Genomic DNA, 17,458 nt, shown 5'->3' with positions numbered 1-17,458 from the left:
CGCTGTGCTCGCCCGGCAGAGGCGCTGGACGGCCGCGTCTGGCGGGCGGGGGCAGCCCTGCCCCCTTCCGACTCAGCACGACTGGTTGCGTGTGCGAGGGACCCCGTTGTACGCGGGCACCGCCGCTCTCTGCCGCCGTCCTTTGCTTGCCATTGCCGGCGAGGTTGTCCGGCCGTGCGCGGCTTGGAAAGTGGCAGTTCAGCTGACGAAGGGGGGAGGGTAGGTGCGCACAGCACCTGGCTCGGGAGCAAAGCTGCCACCCTCGGCAACGGGCAGCTCTACAAAGGGGCCATTGTGGGACTGCAGCTCTGAAAGGCAATACCTGGGCACGGTTATGGCTGCGCTCCGGGATGAGGCAGCTCTCGGGGCAATGAGTCAGCAGCAGGGGCTGCAATTTGTGCCTCTGCCGGGCGGCATGAGTGCAATCGAACGCCGTAAATGCTTTGCTCTGGCTTTTGTTTTTCGCCCTGCAAACCATCTCGAAAGGGATACGATTTAAGAGAGCAAACAGGGCTGCTGACCGCTCTGGTTGGCTGGCAGATACGAAGTCATTGGGTTGTTCAGCGATCACTTGCTTCGCTCTCCTCAGTGCTCTTTCGATGTCACCTGAAGAGTTCATGTGACGGAATCTGTAAACAAACAAGCCGATCGCAGTTAGCGTTTGTGGAAACAGAATCGGGGCGGGGGCGAAACTGTTAATCCCGAACTATTTTTGGGAGAAACAGTTCTGAAGAGGAGATTAATTGGAGACGAATATAAGCGCTGACTTTGTCAAGAATCTGAACTAAAGCTACGAAGCAAAAGAAGCAGAACTTTCATATGCTCTTTCGCTCTCGAAATAAGTTATTCTGTGATATTAAGGACATTTTAATCAAACAGCTAATAAACAAGAGCATTTGTCTTCGTTTTAGGTGTTTGGAAAAAAATAAGGTACTTGGAATTCATATTGGGATTATTTAGTGGGTGAGGCTCTAATTTTCCTTTGAACGTTACTGAAAGGAATTTGTTTAGAAGCAAGTCAGAACCTGCTTATTCCTATCATTGTCTGTGTCAGTGTTGGCGATAGACCAGAAAAGTATCAGGACCCCAAAACTTTAGTTACAGTTCTAGTTAATAAACACTTAATTATGTAGAAGAAACACCCCGGTACTCTTTTTAGCCCAAACTTTTCAGTAATATGCTAATGTATGAAAGCCAGGAAATGAACTGAATAGTGGGAAAAATGTGGCTAATTGTTCAGATCTTTAGCAATTGTGCCATGGGAAATGTGCAAAGTGCATAGACGGCATCACTGTGGAAAAACAAAAACCTAAGCACAGTTTTTAAACTTGTCCTCTTTTTAACAATCTAAAAACCTTTTAGTGTCCCAGATAAGAAACTTGGCTTTTTATTTTCTTGACAGTGCTAATTAGAAATACCATTGGTGCAGACCAGTTATTTTAGTTGTAGATATTTTTAGTTCTGTTTCTAATGCTGTAACACTATAGTAATTCATTTTTTATGTTCTTTATCTGTACAGTTCAGCTCATGAACCATCAATCATGGATTTTTCTTGAAAAAATTTAGTAATACTGTATTGGATGGAATTGACATATACACTTATTTTGTTTCTTTTAATACACCCCTACCCCCCTTGAATATAGCCAAATGAAAGTTTTCATTGTGGAAGAAAATACAGTAATGTGCAATCTTAAAGAACCCAACTCCTGTCAAACAAAATCACTCTTGTTGTCATTTAAGGAGTTGGGGAGTTAAGAGGAATCAGTGGAAATGGCAGAAAGGGGAGCATTATTGGCCTGAACCCTGTAACACCCATTCACTTTTAGAGGCTTTACGTGTTCAGCCTCCTTGATAATCAGGCCATATATTCCAAAAGTAATATGAAAATTGGGAAGTAAATTGTAAGTGAGTGCACATGTAAACATAAACACATTCTGGAATGTGAGATTATAAATGGGACTGCAGCTATTTGATTTATGATTATTAAATAGTAGAAATACAATTTGGATTTATAAATAGATTTGTTTCAAGTCCCATATTTCTACTTCCAGTATGAATCTATTCAGAATGGGTATTTATAAAATTACAGCTTTCTACCAGTTCTGTACTTATTAGTAAGTCATTAAGAACTTATATTTTCCCATCTTTTAAACAGCTCTGAGTTAGAACAGTAGAAGGCTTTATCTTGTGGCTACAAGATGTCTGGCATGGAAACTTAAGTTGTTGCTCAAGTAAAAGAGCAAGCATGTGATAATGTGAGAACATGCACATATTGCATTATAACTAGTTCTGAAGTCTTTAAATTCCTTGTTAGTATCAAACCATTCTTTAAAAATGAAACAATTTCAGTTCTTAGTTTCCTTAGGCCTGAAACACCATAGCGCGTCATGTTACTTTTGACTTATAAAAAACCAAAATTCAAGTCATGTTTTTGCTGTAAATCAGTGAATAGCTTTTTTGCCCCCTCAGTACTACTTAAAATAGCTGTCAGCAAGTGCTTTTCTTAAAACACCTAGCTAATAAAATTTACTCTGTTTAATCCTGCGGGCATATTTACAGACAATGTAATAACTCTGAAATAACTGTTGCTTTGAAAATTAATGTTATCCTTTCTTCCTAGCTCATTGCTCATACAGGGACCGAGTTGTAATTTTAATTATTTCCTGAAGAGGATCTGAGTTTGCTGACAAAACAATTGAGTATGAAATAAATGTCTGTTACAGTTATTCTTGAATACAACTCTTTCTATCTGCTAAAAGATCCAACTGAACTGGTAATTTTCTTAGGAATGCAGAATCATCATTTATCATAGATTTATACTTTCTTACATAATAAAAATACTTCTACCAACCAGAATTTATATTTCAATTTAAATTTTGGAAGCTTTATATATTTTCAACTTTATACCAAAAAATGCACCGAGACTCATTGGTGTTTTGTTTTATTTAAAATATTTTTTTACCCCACCTCTCTATTTAAAATATTTGAGGCAGCTTACAAAATTTTAAAATGCAATATATAGAGTGTCTGTCTGTGTCTGTATATATGTAAAATAAAAGACCCCCCAAGGGGGGCATTAAACCTGCTAAGACGCATCCAGATGAGAGAGACTTATGCACATGCTTGCTCGCTCTCTCTCTCTCTTGCTCTCAAGCACCAATAAAACCACTGGTAACAAGAGTGTCTTTAGCCGGGTACTGAGTCAATGGTGGCATTGGCGCCAGGGTATTGTCCTGGGGGAGGGAATTCTATAGTTGGGGAGCAAAAGCTGAGAAGGCTTTGATCTGCGTAGATGTCAGCCTTTTCTCCGGAAGTGGAGGAATATGGAGTAAAGTCTCCCCAGCTGACCTCAATCCCTGAGTTCATAGGGGAGGAGAGAGTCCTTCAAGTACCCTGGTCCCAAACTGTTATGTGCTTTCTATTGTCCAAAATATCCTTTAGAATCGGGACTATTTTCCCCTACATAATTTTCCCCCAACGTAAGGGACACTTTTTCCTTCTCCTTTGTTTCACCTGGAGTAGAAAAAATAGCTATTTTTATTTATTGCATTGAAATAGTGGATCTTAATTCTGACATTCTTCTCTCTCTCTGTATGCCTTGTTCTCCAGTGATTCTGAGACTTCTGTGCAAGTAGAGGAATTGGAATCTAAAAGCTAAGATACTTTATACAGTAATTATGTCATGAACTTGGTTTCAAATGACATGGTGCTCTTTTTTGTTTGCTTTTGAAAAATACTTCAATTTTTCAAGCGCATTGTATGAGAACCACTGAATTAGTTTAAAACTATGGGCTGGGACCCCATTTTAATTGGGGTTACTAGGGCTGATTTAGATATGCTGGGGCCAAGGGCCAAAGTGGCAGCCCTACCACCTAGAAGCCCAGGGCTTTAGATCTGGGTTTTGGAGTTCATTATAGGCCCCCTGCTGGTGAGAGTTCCTCCTCACATCATCTGGAGTCACGCAGTAACTTTTTTGTTGTCAGAGGGGGTCATGGTGCAACACAGTCTGAGAACTCGTGAACCAGTCTAATAACTTAGACTGGGGTCGGCAACCTACGGCAGGTGAGCTGATTTTCAGTGGCACTCATGGCGGGAGCTCAACCCTGCCCCTTCTATTCTGTGCAGCTGCCGGAGCCCTCCCTCTTCCCCAGCAGCAGGTTAGGCTGCAGTGGGAAGAGGTGGTGCTGCAGCTCCTCAGCCATGCCTTTGGGACTGGCCCAGGACCACATGGCTGTGGCAGGTGCTACAAGAGGGTACGAAGCTAGGTAAGCATCCTCCCTCATGCCCAGACCTCTGCAAGCCAACCCCCCTCACTCCCTTCTTTCTTGCCAAGTGCACCCCCAGCTTGCTCTGATACCCACTTTTGTTCCTGCAACCTCCCTCCTGGCTAGACGCCCTACCCCCATCCTGGTCCTGCCCTCTCCCCCCCGGCCTGGCTAGACTCCTATCCACCCCTCTTTCTCTCTCTCCCCCCCCCCCCCACTCTTGCATCCATTACTGCTCTTGCACCCTCCCTCCTGGCCACATACTGCACCCTCCCTTGCTCCTGCTCCCTCCACCTGGCCAGACACCTTACTCCCAGCCTGCTTTAACACTTTACCTGCTACCCAGACTTCACAACCTCTCCCCCTTTTGCTCCCCACCTCCCTCCAAGATCCTGCACCCCATCCCTATTCCACTCTCTGGCAGCCCTGTCTTGCACACTGAACCTCTCTTTTTTTTGTTCCTACCCCAGAGCCTAAAGGAGTCCATAAAATCACTAATTCCAGAATCCCAGAAAACTAAATCTGGCCTATGGGAAACCCCGAACCTCAGTTTCCCCCTGTCCCTTTACCCTCACCCTATGAGGCAGGAGTGTCAGAGGAGTGCGGTGTCTCAGTTGGAGACCACATCAGAGAGGATTGGGGATTTTCGGTGACATTGTTTTGCTTCTTGCGTGTGTGGCCCCTGACTGATTCTTCTGTGGATCAGTGGCCTCTGACCCAAAAAAGGTTCCCCACCCCTGCCATAATAAAGAAAACATTAAAACCTTTTGCGTTGGGCATAATATTTTACTTTACTTAAAATGAAGTATGATAAACTAACATGAGAGAGTTAAAACGCTTAATCTGTTTAATAATTTAAATTAAACTATTCTCCCTAGCTCCAGCTGGATCAGTGACCATATTTTCTGTATCCAGTGTACCTCTTTCCCTTCTTCCCCCTACTCTGGTACGCAGATCCGTAAATAGAAGTGAGAGTAAGTTAAATGTTGGCTCTCCCCTTCTGAAAGGTTGCGGACCCCTGACAGGCATTTGTGTGTGCTGCTTCATCACATCTATTACTGTTCATATTGTTCCATAATTGTGATAGTTGCTGCCACCATCTAACTCTGGGTTGATAATGGCTTAACTTTCTAGCCTTTTTATTTCTTAACTTCTGAACAGGAGAATCTAATGAAATGATTTTGTACCCCAATACAACTCTTAGTCCTCTCTATTTGACTGAAGTTGTTGGAAAGATTGTGTAATCAAAGGACAGCATTTGAAACTGATTTTTTTCGGCTAAATAGAATAACAGCATTATGCCTTTTTCTTACTCAGGTGGACATACAGGCAATGCCCCTGTTAATTAGCACGCAGTTGTTTGTTTAAAAATGCATTTCTATTACCGTCTCTAGAAAATTTGTGTCCAGCAATTGCATTGAACGCAAACATTTGTTGTTGTTAAATTTTAAATCTGACTAGGAAATTGTTAAATGGTGGCTTATGTGTGTTTGTGGTTTTTTTTGTTTTTTGTTTTTTAATAAAGCTGGAAATATTTTTGTGTTTTCACACTGGGATAATGGTCTTCCAGTGAGGCTGGTGTGACTCCCTGGCTGGGCTGGAGAAGCCCCTCATGATATGGGTATAGGGCTGGCCCCACCATGCTATGGGCTGCTCTAGCCAGGGAGGCCAAGAGAAACCTGCCTGCGCCAGCACAGTAGGTCTGGCAGGACTGTAGTAGCCTTTAACCCGCTGCACTGGTTAACTGCTTGCCCAGTAAGCATCACCCTGTAAAGGTGATGATACCTAGCTAACCCATTGCATCCTTACTTAACTGATGTATTTACCTGACTTTGTTTCCCATACAAGTCCATCACAGCACAACAGGTGGCAAAAGTTGCAAAGAACGAAACATGAGAAATTTCCCAAGGCTAAATGTTTGCATGCAGTCTTCTGCTTATTGAAGGGAAAAATTAATCATTTGATAGGGCAATTTGAAGTAGTTTCTTTTGGTATCTCTGGGGCATAGGGAGGGAAAGGGGGGTGACATAAGCTGGTACATTTTCAGCATAATCTAAGTTGGTAGAAGACAAGCAAGTAGATCTTGTGCATATGTTGGTAAATCGGAGGCAATTATGCAAATAACTATACAGCTAAACTAACATGACTCTTTTCCCCACTTCTAGGATTAATTTGTACTCAGTTGTATTAATTTAAAATTAAAGATAAAATATGTAATAAACTTCTGACAGAACACGTTTTCTTTCTGAACAAAAGTGTTACAACATATCTTACAGCAAAAAGCAGACTTATGCCTAGTCTGGAGAAAATTCTCTTTTTACTGGAGGGGTAGAAACTAAACTTGGCAAGAGAGAAGAGGTGGCTGACACATCAATTTCTGCAGTATTTATTTAATTTCAATTTTTTAAAAAAGTAGACATCTAGCCTTTATTGGTTTGAAAAATCACTTTCTAACTTTGTATTTGCAGATTCAGTAAGATAACTGGAGACTGATTCATCTCTGCTGTTCTATTTTTAATTGGTTAAAGTAGATTAAAATAATAGAGAAAATTTAGTTTTTTTTTGTTTTTTTTGTTTTTTTTTAAGTTGCTCTCATTACAAATCTCAGCGCCTCATTCTGTGGCAATGAGAAGAGGTAAAAGCAGAAATGTATTTGAAAAGTCTTCATGCCTTTATGCAGGCCTAGAGCCAGCCAGTCAAAAGTTTGTGTATGAAGCTTAGCTTATGTGAGGTGCAGGGTTGGGGGGCAGGAAATTGGTACTCACTATGCAATGTGTCCTAGTGGTATTTTGTAGTCCTGAGAGGTTAGATACTCTTAATTTATTCTATACCAAAACAGATGACTCCCTGTTCTTTTCAATAAATCTTTAATTTCCTTCTGCACTTTCCTGCCACTTTGACAAGAAGGCGTTGTACAGGCAGTCCCCGAGTTACGCGGATCCGACTTATGTCGGATCCGTACTTGCGAACGGGGCTTTTCTCGCCCCGGAGGATGTGGGTGGCGGGACCGCCCAGACACGCCACGGTCCGGCCGCCCGCGTCCTCCGGGGCGAGAAAAGCTGCTCCGCGTCTCCTTGGTCTGCTGCGCGTATGGGCGGTCCCGCCGCCCGGGTCCTCTGTGGCTTTGCTCCGCGTCTTCCTGGTCTGCTGGGGCGCCCCCCCCCCCACTCCAGCAGACCAGGAAGACGCGGAGGACCTGGGCGGGGGGACCGCGGGGTCCTCCACGGAAGATTTGCTACGTGTCTCCCTCGTCTGCTGGGGGCCCCAGCAGACCAGGGAGATGCGGAGAAAAGCCGTGGAGGACCCGGGCGGGGGGACCGCCCAGACGCGCCGCGGTCCCGCGGGGTCCTCCACGGCTTTGCTCTGCTCCCCGCCAGCAGACCAGAGAGACGCGGAGAACCCAGGCGGCGGGACCGCGGCGCGTCTCCCTGGTCTGCTTGGGGGGTGGGGTGCAGCTAGTGCGCCCTCCCCCCTCCCCCAGCAGACCAGGCTTTTCTCAGGGATGCCTGTGGTAGAGCAGCTGGGGCGCTGTTGGTTGGTCCCGCAGTGCCGCTCTTGGCGCTACTGGCCCAACCTGGCAGCACCCCAGCTGCTCTGCCCCAGGCGTTCCCAAGTCAGCTGCTGCTGAAACTGATCAGTGGCTGATTCCAGGAAGCCCGAGGCAGAGCCAGTTCCAACTTACATACAGATTCAACTTCAGAACAAACCTACAGTCCCTATCTTGTATGTAACCCGGGGACTGCCTGTATTATGAAAAAATTGATAGTGAGGCTATGCTTTTTTTTTTTTTTTTAAAGAAAAAAAAACAGACTAGCTTTTATGACCTTTGAAGTACAAAAAAACTACTTCATCACTGGGAACACTATTGACACAAATAATATTGCTGATTCTTACAATTGTATTGCAAGTGGACAGATCTGGTTTTATTTCTTAAACATAGTGATTAGAGAGAAAATGTGAAATGGCACTTCACTTTTTACAAAGAGTATGCAGTACAGGCAGTCCCTGGGTTACATGGATCCAACTTACATCGGATCCCTACTTACAAACCCTGTACTAGCTGCTTCCCCCCAGCAGACCAGGGAGACGCGAAGCTAGCGCCCCCCCCTCCACCCCCCAGCAGACCAGGGAGAGGCGGAGCAGCTTTTCTCAGCAGACACCTCAGCTTGAGAATAAAGGACTGAGGGAAGTGAGGTGTGGGAGAATAAAACTGAGCTCTGGAGAAATGTTTGGCTAGAATTTCCCCTACAATATGTACCAGTTCCGACTTACATACAAATTCAACTTAAGAACAAACCTACAGTCCCTATCTTGTACGTAACCCGGGGACTGCTTGTAAGCACAAAGGGAACTGATGAGAGATGCCTGTCAATACACCACAGGGAAGACACCGTGTAACTTTGATCTCCCCTGGTATGTAGTTGCAGAGGAAGAGTTGAAAACAGACCCAAATGTACAGGCACTCCCCGAGTTACGCAGATCCAACTTATGTCGGATCCGCACTTACGAATGGGGCTTTCTCGCCCCGGAGCTCGCAGGCAGCGGGACCGCCCAGAGCATAGCGGTCCTGCCACCTCGACCTCCGGGGTGAGAAAAGCTGCTCTGGGTGCCCCTGGTCTGCTGGGGACCGTCTCTAGCAGACCAGGGACACCTGGAGCAAAGCCGGGGAGGCGGAGGGGTCCCGCGCCTCTGAGGCTTTGCGCTAGCAAAGCTGGGGAGGCGCGGGACTCAGCCGCCGCTGGGGTGCTGCCGAGTTGGTCCTGCAGGGACCTACCTGGCAGCCCAGCTGTTCTGTCCCAGGCTCGAGATTCAGCCGCTGTTGAAACTGATCAGTGGCTGATTCCAGGAAGCTGGGGGCAGAGCAATTCTGCCTCCAGCTTCCTGTAGTCAGCCCCTGGTCAGTTTCAGCAGCAGCGGCTGAATCTGGAGCCAGTTCCGACTTACATACAAATTCAACTTAAGAACAAACCTATAGTCCCTATCTTGTACGTAACCCGGGGACTGCCTGTACTCCAGAGGCTCAAAAATTAGAACCCAAAATTTAACATTGATTTAAAACCATGAGACTTTGAAATCTCCTGATTTTCATGAGCATTGGGATAAAATGGGGTGTAGGAGTGTGGTGCAGATATAAGGGGGGAAGGTTCTTGTACGGATTTGTTGTCTTCCATACAAATCTTCAGAAAAATGGAGACCGTTATATTCAGCTATGTTGAGTCTAATGATGTGGTATTTTAAAACTGATTTATATACAAGATCTTTTGTAAACACTAACATCTCATTAATTTTATTAGACTTTTCAACGTTAAGCCAACAAAATTGTTGTACCTATACGACAGTGCTAAAGGCTTACATACAACTATGAACCCTCAGTTACGAAATTCCGTTAATGGTGTGAGATCCTCTAAAAGCCAAGTTCCCTCTAGTGGTAATTATGAAAGAAATGGGAAGCTCATTCGCATCACTGAAAATCTAGGAGTACAGCTTTCATTTTATTAAACTGTATGGAATTATCTAGTAACTATCCATGTTAAATTATGCAGTTTACAGAATGCATACCTATATCAAACTTTATGGAAGTGTGACACTTCAGTAGATGTGTATGAGGTAAGGAACATTTTTATGGGTGAAAGAGAGCAAGACCTTTCTGCTTTATTATGCTAATTAGAAGCCCTGGCTAGAATTAGATGGCACATACCTTAAACTGACCAAAATCCAGTGTCAGATCACTTTTACAATTCCATTTCTGGTCCTCTCTTGGTCCTCTCAATTGTTGTGAAATACATAAATAAATTCTTAAATGCCCACATGGGAGTATGATTAATAAACACAGTTCCTCTGGTGTTCTAACCATTAGTGTGGTCTTAGATAAAATTGTATATATTGTTATCTTAAGGAGCACAGAAGATAGTTTTAGTAAACAAACAAAGAATCCCTCCCCCCAAAAAAAAACCAAAAACAAAAAACTGGCAACAGGATAAAGTACAAGTTTGTTATAAAAGGTTTTTTCCTGCATATTTGTAACAAATTGACAATTTTTCTATTGCTAGAATTTATAAAAAGCCACGTTTGCTTACTATTAATGATTCAATGTTTACCTGCCATACAGATAATTGAGCTGATATAACTAGCACTTTTTAGATAGCTGTCATATATGGAGCTTTATATTGGATCCTCAAAGACAACAGTTCAAATGGGAAACGCTTCAAAACAAAGCTATTCGCTAGGAATTATTTTGGAGAAATTCTCAGGCCTGTGTATACTGTGGGTAAGACTAAAATGATCATGATGGTCCTTTAGATTTTATAAATCTGTTTTATAGGTACCTGTAAGTTACAGTAGATTTAATCATACTTTCTCTCCATTATGACTTTTTAAACTTTTAGTGTCTAACTGCTGCACTGGTTTTCTGATTCATGTTCACATTTCTACCGGCTGTCTGAATGTAGGAATTCCTTTTCACTCTGAGTATTGCTGATTCTATATACGGTTGTAGAACTCAGTTGGTATTGGCAAGTTGACATCCAGGCATTTGTGGATGAAGAGGAACCTAGATGTTGATTCTGGGATCCCTATAGAGCTCTATAGCCACATCTTGTCTTAGTAATATGAAAAGGAAATTCTCTGACTGTTCAGCAGGCAACAGTGGAGAGTTAACACATTGCTTTCAGCTGTCTCCTGGATATTCAAACACAGGGATTATTTAAGATGAATATTCAGCTGCAGTGCAGTCCTGCAATTTGAATTTTAACTCTGTGAACCAAAGGTCTGTTTGTCAATTCCTAAAAATTCAATTGGATTTAGATATAAAATATTCTGTAGTAAAACCTGAATTGCTACAGGCTAGCACTTTCTAATACCGATATGTAGTTATGTCCTCAAATAAAAATACCTTGTGTGGCAGGGGGAATGACCTGGCTAACACAACATGAGATATAATAGAATTGGAAGTTACTTAATTGGATAAAAACTGATGTAATTTTCTAGCAAGTGAGACCTAATATGTACATGTAGAGGTTTATATTAAAACATCAGTTAATACTGTGCCTCTTCATTGTAAGGAATAGAAGGACTCTTTGAGATTAAGGATAGGCCTTTCATCTCTCTCATAAATACTGTCATGGAGTTAAAAAAAAACATGTCAGCTGTTCAGCAAGATGAGTTGTTTGCTCTGTTTTCTTTCACTGGCATTGGGAGCCCCACCTGAATATTTGTAGCTGAAGTTAGTCATGCTAAGATAAAACACTTGCTGTGCTAGGTTTTTAAAATTTACTGTTGCTTTACAGAGGAGATGAGTTGGCTTTTTTTATAAAAGTATTCAATATCCAAGGAAATATGTGGAGAGAATTGTTCTTTTTCCACCTCAGTTCTGTAAATAGAACTGGTTGGTGGTGGTATGGAAAATGTGGCTAAATCTTATTAAAAAAGACATCTTTGAACAACCCCCAGAGCAGAGTAAACAATGCTCACTCTGTGCTACAGTAAGGAAAGTCATGATCTTAAATTCTTTCAAATGCCAGTGGCTGTGCAGTTTCCATTCTTTGCTCTGTGTCTTTTCTATTGAGTAACACATTGATTTATGTTCTAAACAAATTGCATCTAAAATGAACAGTATTAGAAACTTGAATAGTGTGCCTTTCTTTATGGTGCAGTCTCAATTTTATCGTTCTGAATTACCCTTTTTAATTCTTGTGTTTTTAAGACCATTGGTGAACTGTGAACACTTACTTTTTTTCTCCCAGTCATTCATCTGTAGGCCCCTTGCTACCACTTGGGCATTCAATTTCTCCTTGACCAGGAGCTTGGAATGAAATTAAAGTGTGTGACTCTCAATGTTTATTACAAAATTAAAAAATACACAGGCTAAAAAAACCAATGTGAATATTGACTACACCTAAACATGGCACCAGACATTGCTAGGGTTGTCAGGTGTCCGGTATTTTTGCCTCCTGTCCGGTTTAAAAAAAAATCAGAAAAAACTGGACACCAAAAATGTCGGGTATTTTCTGTTTTTATTTTTTTCCCCCCGGCCAGGAGGCAAAAATCCCAGGTGGTTACCAGGTTCTGCAGGGGAGCTGTCCTGCCTAGAGCATGAAGACAAGATGGAGGACAGCCGCCAGCAGCCTGTTAGGGCAAAAAAGCGTCAAAAGCATTTCTTAAAGGGACAACATTAGGTGGGTTTTTTGGCTCAACTTTGGTCCCCGTCCCCCTCCTTTTTTTTCTCAACAGATTTTTTTTTTTCCCCTGGTGGTTGGTTGGTTTTTTTTTGGGGGGGGGGGGGGGGTAAAGGGGGGATGTTCAGTACTTTGGTTAAACCATCTGGAAACCCTAGACGCTGCTCACATCTTTCCTGGCTGCTTCCACCCACCAAACTAATAATTCCTGGCTCCATCTCCAGAGTTTAAAAATGGCCAGCTTGAATGAGTTTGAAACATGACTTCAAAAAGGCCTTGTTTGCCAAGACTGAATCCAGTGCAATTTTTTTTAATAGCACATATAAACCTTTGGAAATAGTGACTTATGGAACTGCTGAAGCTTCATCATATGAAATAACAAACTAGAATTGTATGTATTTATCTCTCTGTAGCCTTTGTAGTAAATCTGATCATTTTACTAGATGAATGCTACGATGAAAAGTGTATGATGGTGCAGCCCCAAAGCTGCTTTCTGGAGTCAACAACTGTTAGGCCTCAGTTGCCCTGTTCTCATCAAATTGGAAAGACCAAATCCTGGTCTACACTAGGGCTACGTCTACACTGGCGCGTTCTCACGCAAAAACTCTTTTGCAGAAGAGTTCTTCTGCAAAAACTCTTCCAGAAGAGAGCGTCTACACTGGCACGTGCTTTTGCGCAAGAGCATCCATGCCAGTGTAGACGCTCTCTCGCACAAGAAAGCTCTGATAGCCATTTTAACCATAGGGCTTTCTTGCGCAAGAAATTCATGTTGCCTGTCTACACTCGCCTCTTGCGCAAGAACAGTTGCGCAAAAGGGCTTATTCCTGAATGGAGCGTCAGAGTTCTGGCGCAAGAAGCCCTGATTTCATACATTAGAACATCAGTTTACTTGCACAAGAACACGCGGCCAGTGTAGACAGGCAGCAAGTTTTTGCACAAGAACGGCCGCTTTTGCGCAAGATTGCGCCGGTGTTGACACAGCCTAGGACTTTATTTCGAAATAATAACCCTCTTGGTCAAATTTATCAGCGGAGCATCCACACTACCATGCCCATTATTTTGAAATAACAGGCTGCTTATTTGGAAATCTGTAGCTATGCTTTTCTTGAGGAATAACACCTTCTGAAATAGTTATCTTGAAATACTGGTAATGTGGATGCTCCAGTGCTGCTATTTTGAAATAACTACTCTCCAGAGTAATTTGAACTTATGACTCCCCAGTGCTTCCGGGTGCTCTAAGTTGAGGTAGCATGTCCACATTAATGGAGTCTGTCTTGGACGAATTTCAAGTCTTCTCTGTAGTAGGGACAGGCTATTTCAATTGTGTAAAATTGGGTGTTTCAAAATAGTTTCCTATTATAGACATGGCTCAAGTGACTAGGTTTCTCAAAACCTGTCTGTGAGTACCACTTGCATTTGAGGATTAAGCGAGGTATGTGAAATTGTGGCCCAATTGAGGTAACTGGAATGCACTCGTATGTTTGCATGTATTTCAGGACACACTTAACACCATTTGTACTGCACTAATATTTACAATTTTTTTTTTAACTTCCATCAGGGAAATGCTTCTATATTGGTATTTATGTTTAGAAAACCATTAGCACAGGCATTTATTTGGGACAGGGTGCATTACTTTTGATTTTATTGTTAGTTTTATAACTAATACATGGCAGTAATACTGTGATTAAGCACAGGATGTCAAATGATCATGTTACAATCTTATTAACTGCATTAGGAAGCCCCAGGAATTATTTTAGAATGTTGGACAATTTTCCAAAAGAAATATGCAAGGTAAGAATTAATTCATATTTGAAGCTTATTTTTCCCCTTTTAAGAATATTTCAGTTTACTGAATAATTACCTCATAATTTTATTCTTTCTAAATGGAATAAGTGAATTACTTTGAGAAATTGTCATTTTGACCAAACAGTTCTCATAACATAGTCTGCCTTGTCCCAACAATGGGGCAGAGGAGGGAACCTATTGAGGAAACCTTTCAGTTCAATATGTGTTTTTCACACTTGGGGATACTCAGACTGAGGACATGTAAGGATTTGAGGCTTTTCCTCCAGTCTTCCTATCTTACGTGGCTAAAACGTTCAAGTAGGGACGTTAGTGAGTAGTCAACTAGTTAACAAGCATTAGCTTATCGGGTAGTCTAGTGGAGTATGGACTTCAGGCAGTCCCCGGGTTACGTACAAGATAGGGACTGTAGGTTTGTTCTTAAGTTGAATCTGTATGTAAGTCGGAACTGGCGTCCAGATTCAGCCGCTGCTGAAACTGACCAGCGGCTGACTACAGGAAGCCCGAAGCAGAGTTGCTCTGCCCCGGGCTTCCTGGAATCAGCCGCTGATCAGTTTCAACAGTGGCTGAATCTGGACACCTAGGACAGAGCAACTGGGGCGCTGCCGGGACCAACCCAGCAGCACCCGAGCTGCTCTACCCCAGGCGTCCCCAAGTCAGCTGCTGCTGAAACTGATCAGCGGCTGATTCCAGGAAGCCCGGGGCAGAGCAACTCTGCTTCGGGCTTCCTGTAGTCAGCCGCTGGTCAGTTTCAGCAGCGTCTGACTTGGGGACGCCTGGGGCAGAGCAGCTGGGGTGCTGCCGGGTTGGTCCAATAGCGCCGAGAGCGGCGCTGTGGGACCAACCGGCAGCACCCCAGCTTCTCTACCACAGGCGTTCCTGAGAAAAGCCTGGTCTGCTGGGGGGGGTGGGGCGCACTAACTGCACCCCCCCCCCCAGCAGACTAGGGAGACGCGGAGCAGCTTTTCTCGCCCCGGAGGACGCGGGCGGCGGGACCGTGGCGCGTCTGGGTGGTCCCGCCGCCCGCGTCCTCCGGGGCGAGAAAAGCCCAGTTCGTAAGTATGGATCTGACGTAAGTCGGATTCGCGTAACTCGGGGACTGCCTGTACTTGCTTCTACCCTCAAGAGACAGGTCGGGAGAACAGGAGTTGGTACTGGGGGGGAGCTGGCTTAAAAGCTGTTATCTTATAGTTTTGTAATCTTCACCTTTGTTTTCAATAGCTGCATGCAGAAGAATGTAATTAGAGCGGGGGGGGGGAAGGAGGGGAGGAAGAAGGGAACCCAGCAAAATCCAAGGAATTCAAGAGCTTAGCTAGAGAGCCCTACAACATGCATAAATCTAAGTCTGACCTAGTTCTTTACCAAGGGTTTGTATAGTTTTGTCATCTTGGAGTTAGAGATGCAGATTCCTTAATGTAGGGTTTCCCTTAAGACAGACAGAAAAACTTAATCTTCACCAAGGAGATATTTTTGAAACTTGAAGCAGTATTGTATAATCTGCTGCTTCTATGTTCATAATTTTTTTGTCACAGACAGATTTCCCTTTCGGACTGAGATCTACTAAGAAGCATTTTGTTGGCAGCAGCCTTTATGTATGATGCTTATCTGGATTCTGGGATTCACTGCAAGGAGTATGAGTAAGGAGACAATATAGTCACAAACTGATCACAGATTTCATTACTTTAATGAACCTGTGTGACCTCTTCCTCCCTTGCTTCTGTGGTAGGGGCTGTCAGGTTTCTGCCCAACCCCAGTTCCTGGGGGCTTGACTTCAGTCTTCCCTGGCAGTCAGCCTCCTACACTCACTCTCCTGTTCTCTTTAGTAAAAGTCACTGAGAGGTTGTGGGCTTTCATGAACGTGTCCATTGCCTGTGAATTGTCTGCAACTTGTACTAAAATTAACCACGACGCATCTCAACCTTAACTGTGTGTGTCCTGTAGCCATCTCTAGGACATGGAAATCTAGTTCCTAGGTAAAATAGGTCTCTTCACAAGAGAATAACTATTTAAATCTTTTGCCTAAATCTGAAATGTCCAGAATGTGCCAGTATCTTTAGTGGGATGTCAGAAGAACATTTAAAAAAAACCTTGGGATGTGCACAGCCTAGGTGTCAATTATTGGATAGCTAAAATGGTACCTATCAGAAAATAGTGAAAAATCTTCCACCTTCAAAAGCTTTTAGCCATAGTTAAAGAAAACGGGTGGTCTCCTGGGCTGAAAGGTCATGTTGGGGAGGGAAGGGGGGGAGGAAGAGATGACCATCTGGGCATTCTTCCATATCTCTACTAAGTGTGGGTGGTGGGGTTTTTTTTTTTGTTTGTTTGTTTTTTAATAAAATAGATGTGTGCCTTTTAGGGAGGTAAATTCCCGTTTAATTGGTAACTGGTTAAATCTATTTAACAGGTTAAAGGAGGGAGGCACTCCAGCCCAGTTGGGCTGAGTAGCTTCCCCTGCCCCTCCAAGCATTGGGCTGGAGCTGTAGGCAGAGGGTGCTCCAGTCTAGCTAGAGCAACTCTTGCCTGTGGGGCACCTGGGCCTTGTGCGGACAGGCTTCACCAACTCTAGAGTAGCCCCTGTGTGTGGCAGGCCCTGGGGGCTGGAGCAGCCCCCTGCCCACAGAAGGTGGGGAGATGCTCAAGTCCCCACTGGTTAACTGTTCACATCCCTAATGCCTTTGGCAGAAGGATTCTAAAGACTGTGGTACCCCAATAATCTAGGAAGGTGTTTCTCAAATTGTAGATATTTGATTTGCTACCTTCCCTGGCTATGTATTGTGTTCAAGAAGAAACGGGCGACCAGTGGATGGGGTAAATGTAACTGCTTTATTACCCACCCACGTTTACCTCGGAGATTCAACACAATGTTTGAGTGGCAACAACCTGGTGCCAATCATACCCTTTTATCTATTTTAGTATGTTAATTCACATGTCTATCTCTACTTTTCCTGAAACCTTATTTAGTAATGTTAACTCCTACACATTGAATATTAATAAGTAGGTGATGAGTACAATTCTACCTGCCCCTGATTGTTTACTGTTTTTTTGTTGAATCAGTGGCTTATAGGGAGAGGGAAATAGCTTCAACCATGAAAATCTTTTTATAGACAAGTGTGAAGACAAAACAAGACACTGTTCAGTGCAACCATTTTCCAAGGCTGCCTGAACAAAGGGTGAAACCATGTTTAAGTTGTAATGGCAATGCCTAGTCTAGCTAGA

The 17,458-nt window shown here is 43.4% G+C and overlaps 1 protein-coding gene across 2 annotated transcripts in view; it reads left to right on the top strand.

Moving 5' to 3' along the window:
- The window catches only part of COBLL1 (cordon-bleu WH2 repeat protein like 1), a 120,692-nt gene that overhangs the window by 534 nt on the left and 102,700 nt on the right, over nucleotides 1–17,458 (top strand). The gene's annotated exons all lie outside the window — the stretch shown is intronic.

Source organism: Pelodiscus sinensis, chromosome 7, assembly GCF_049634645.1.
Source record: "Pelodiscus sinensis isolate JC-2024 chromosome 7, ASM4963464v1, whole genome shotgun sequence".
NCBI lineage: Eukaryota > Metazoa > Chordata > Testudines > Trionychidae > Pelodiscus > Pelodiscus sinensis.
The sequence above is the reverse complement of the archived record's forward strand: the minus strand, read 5'-3'. Positions and strand labels throughout refer to the sequence as shown.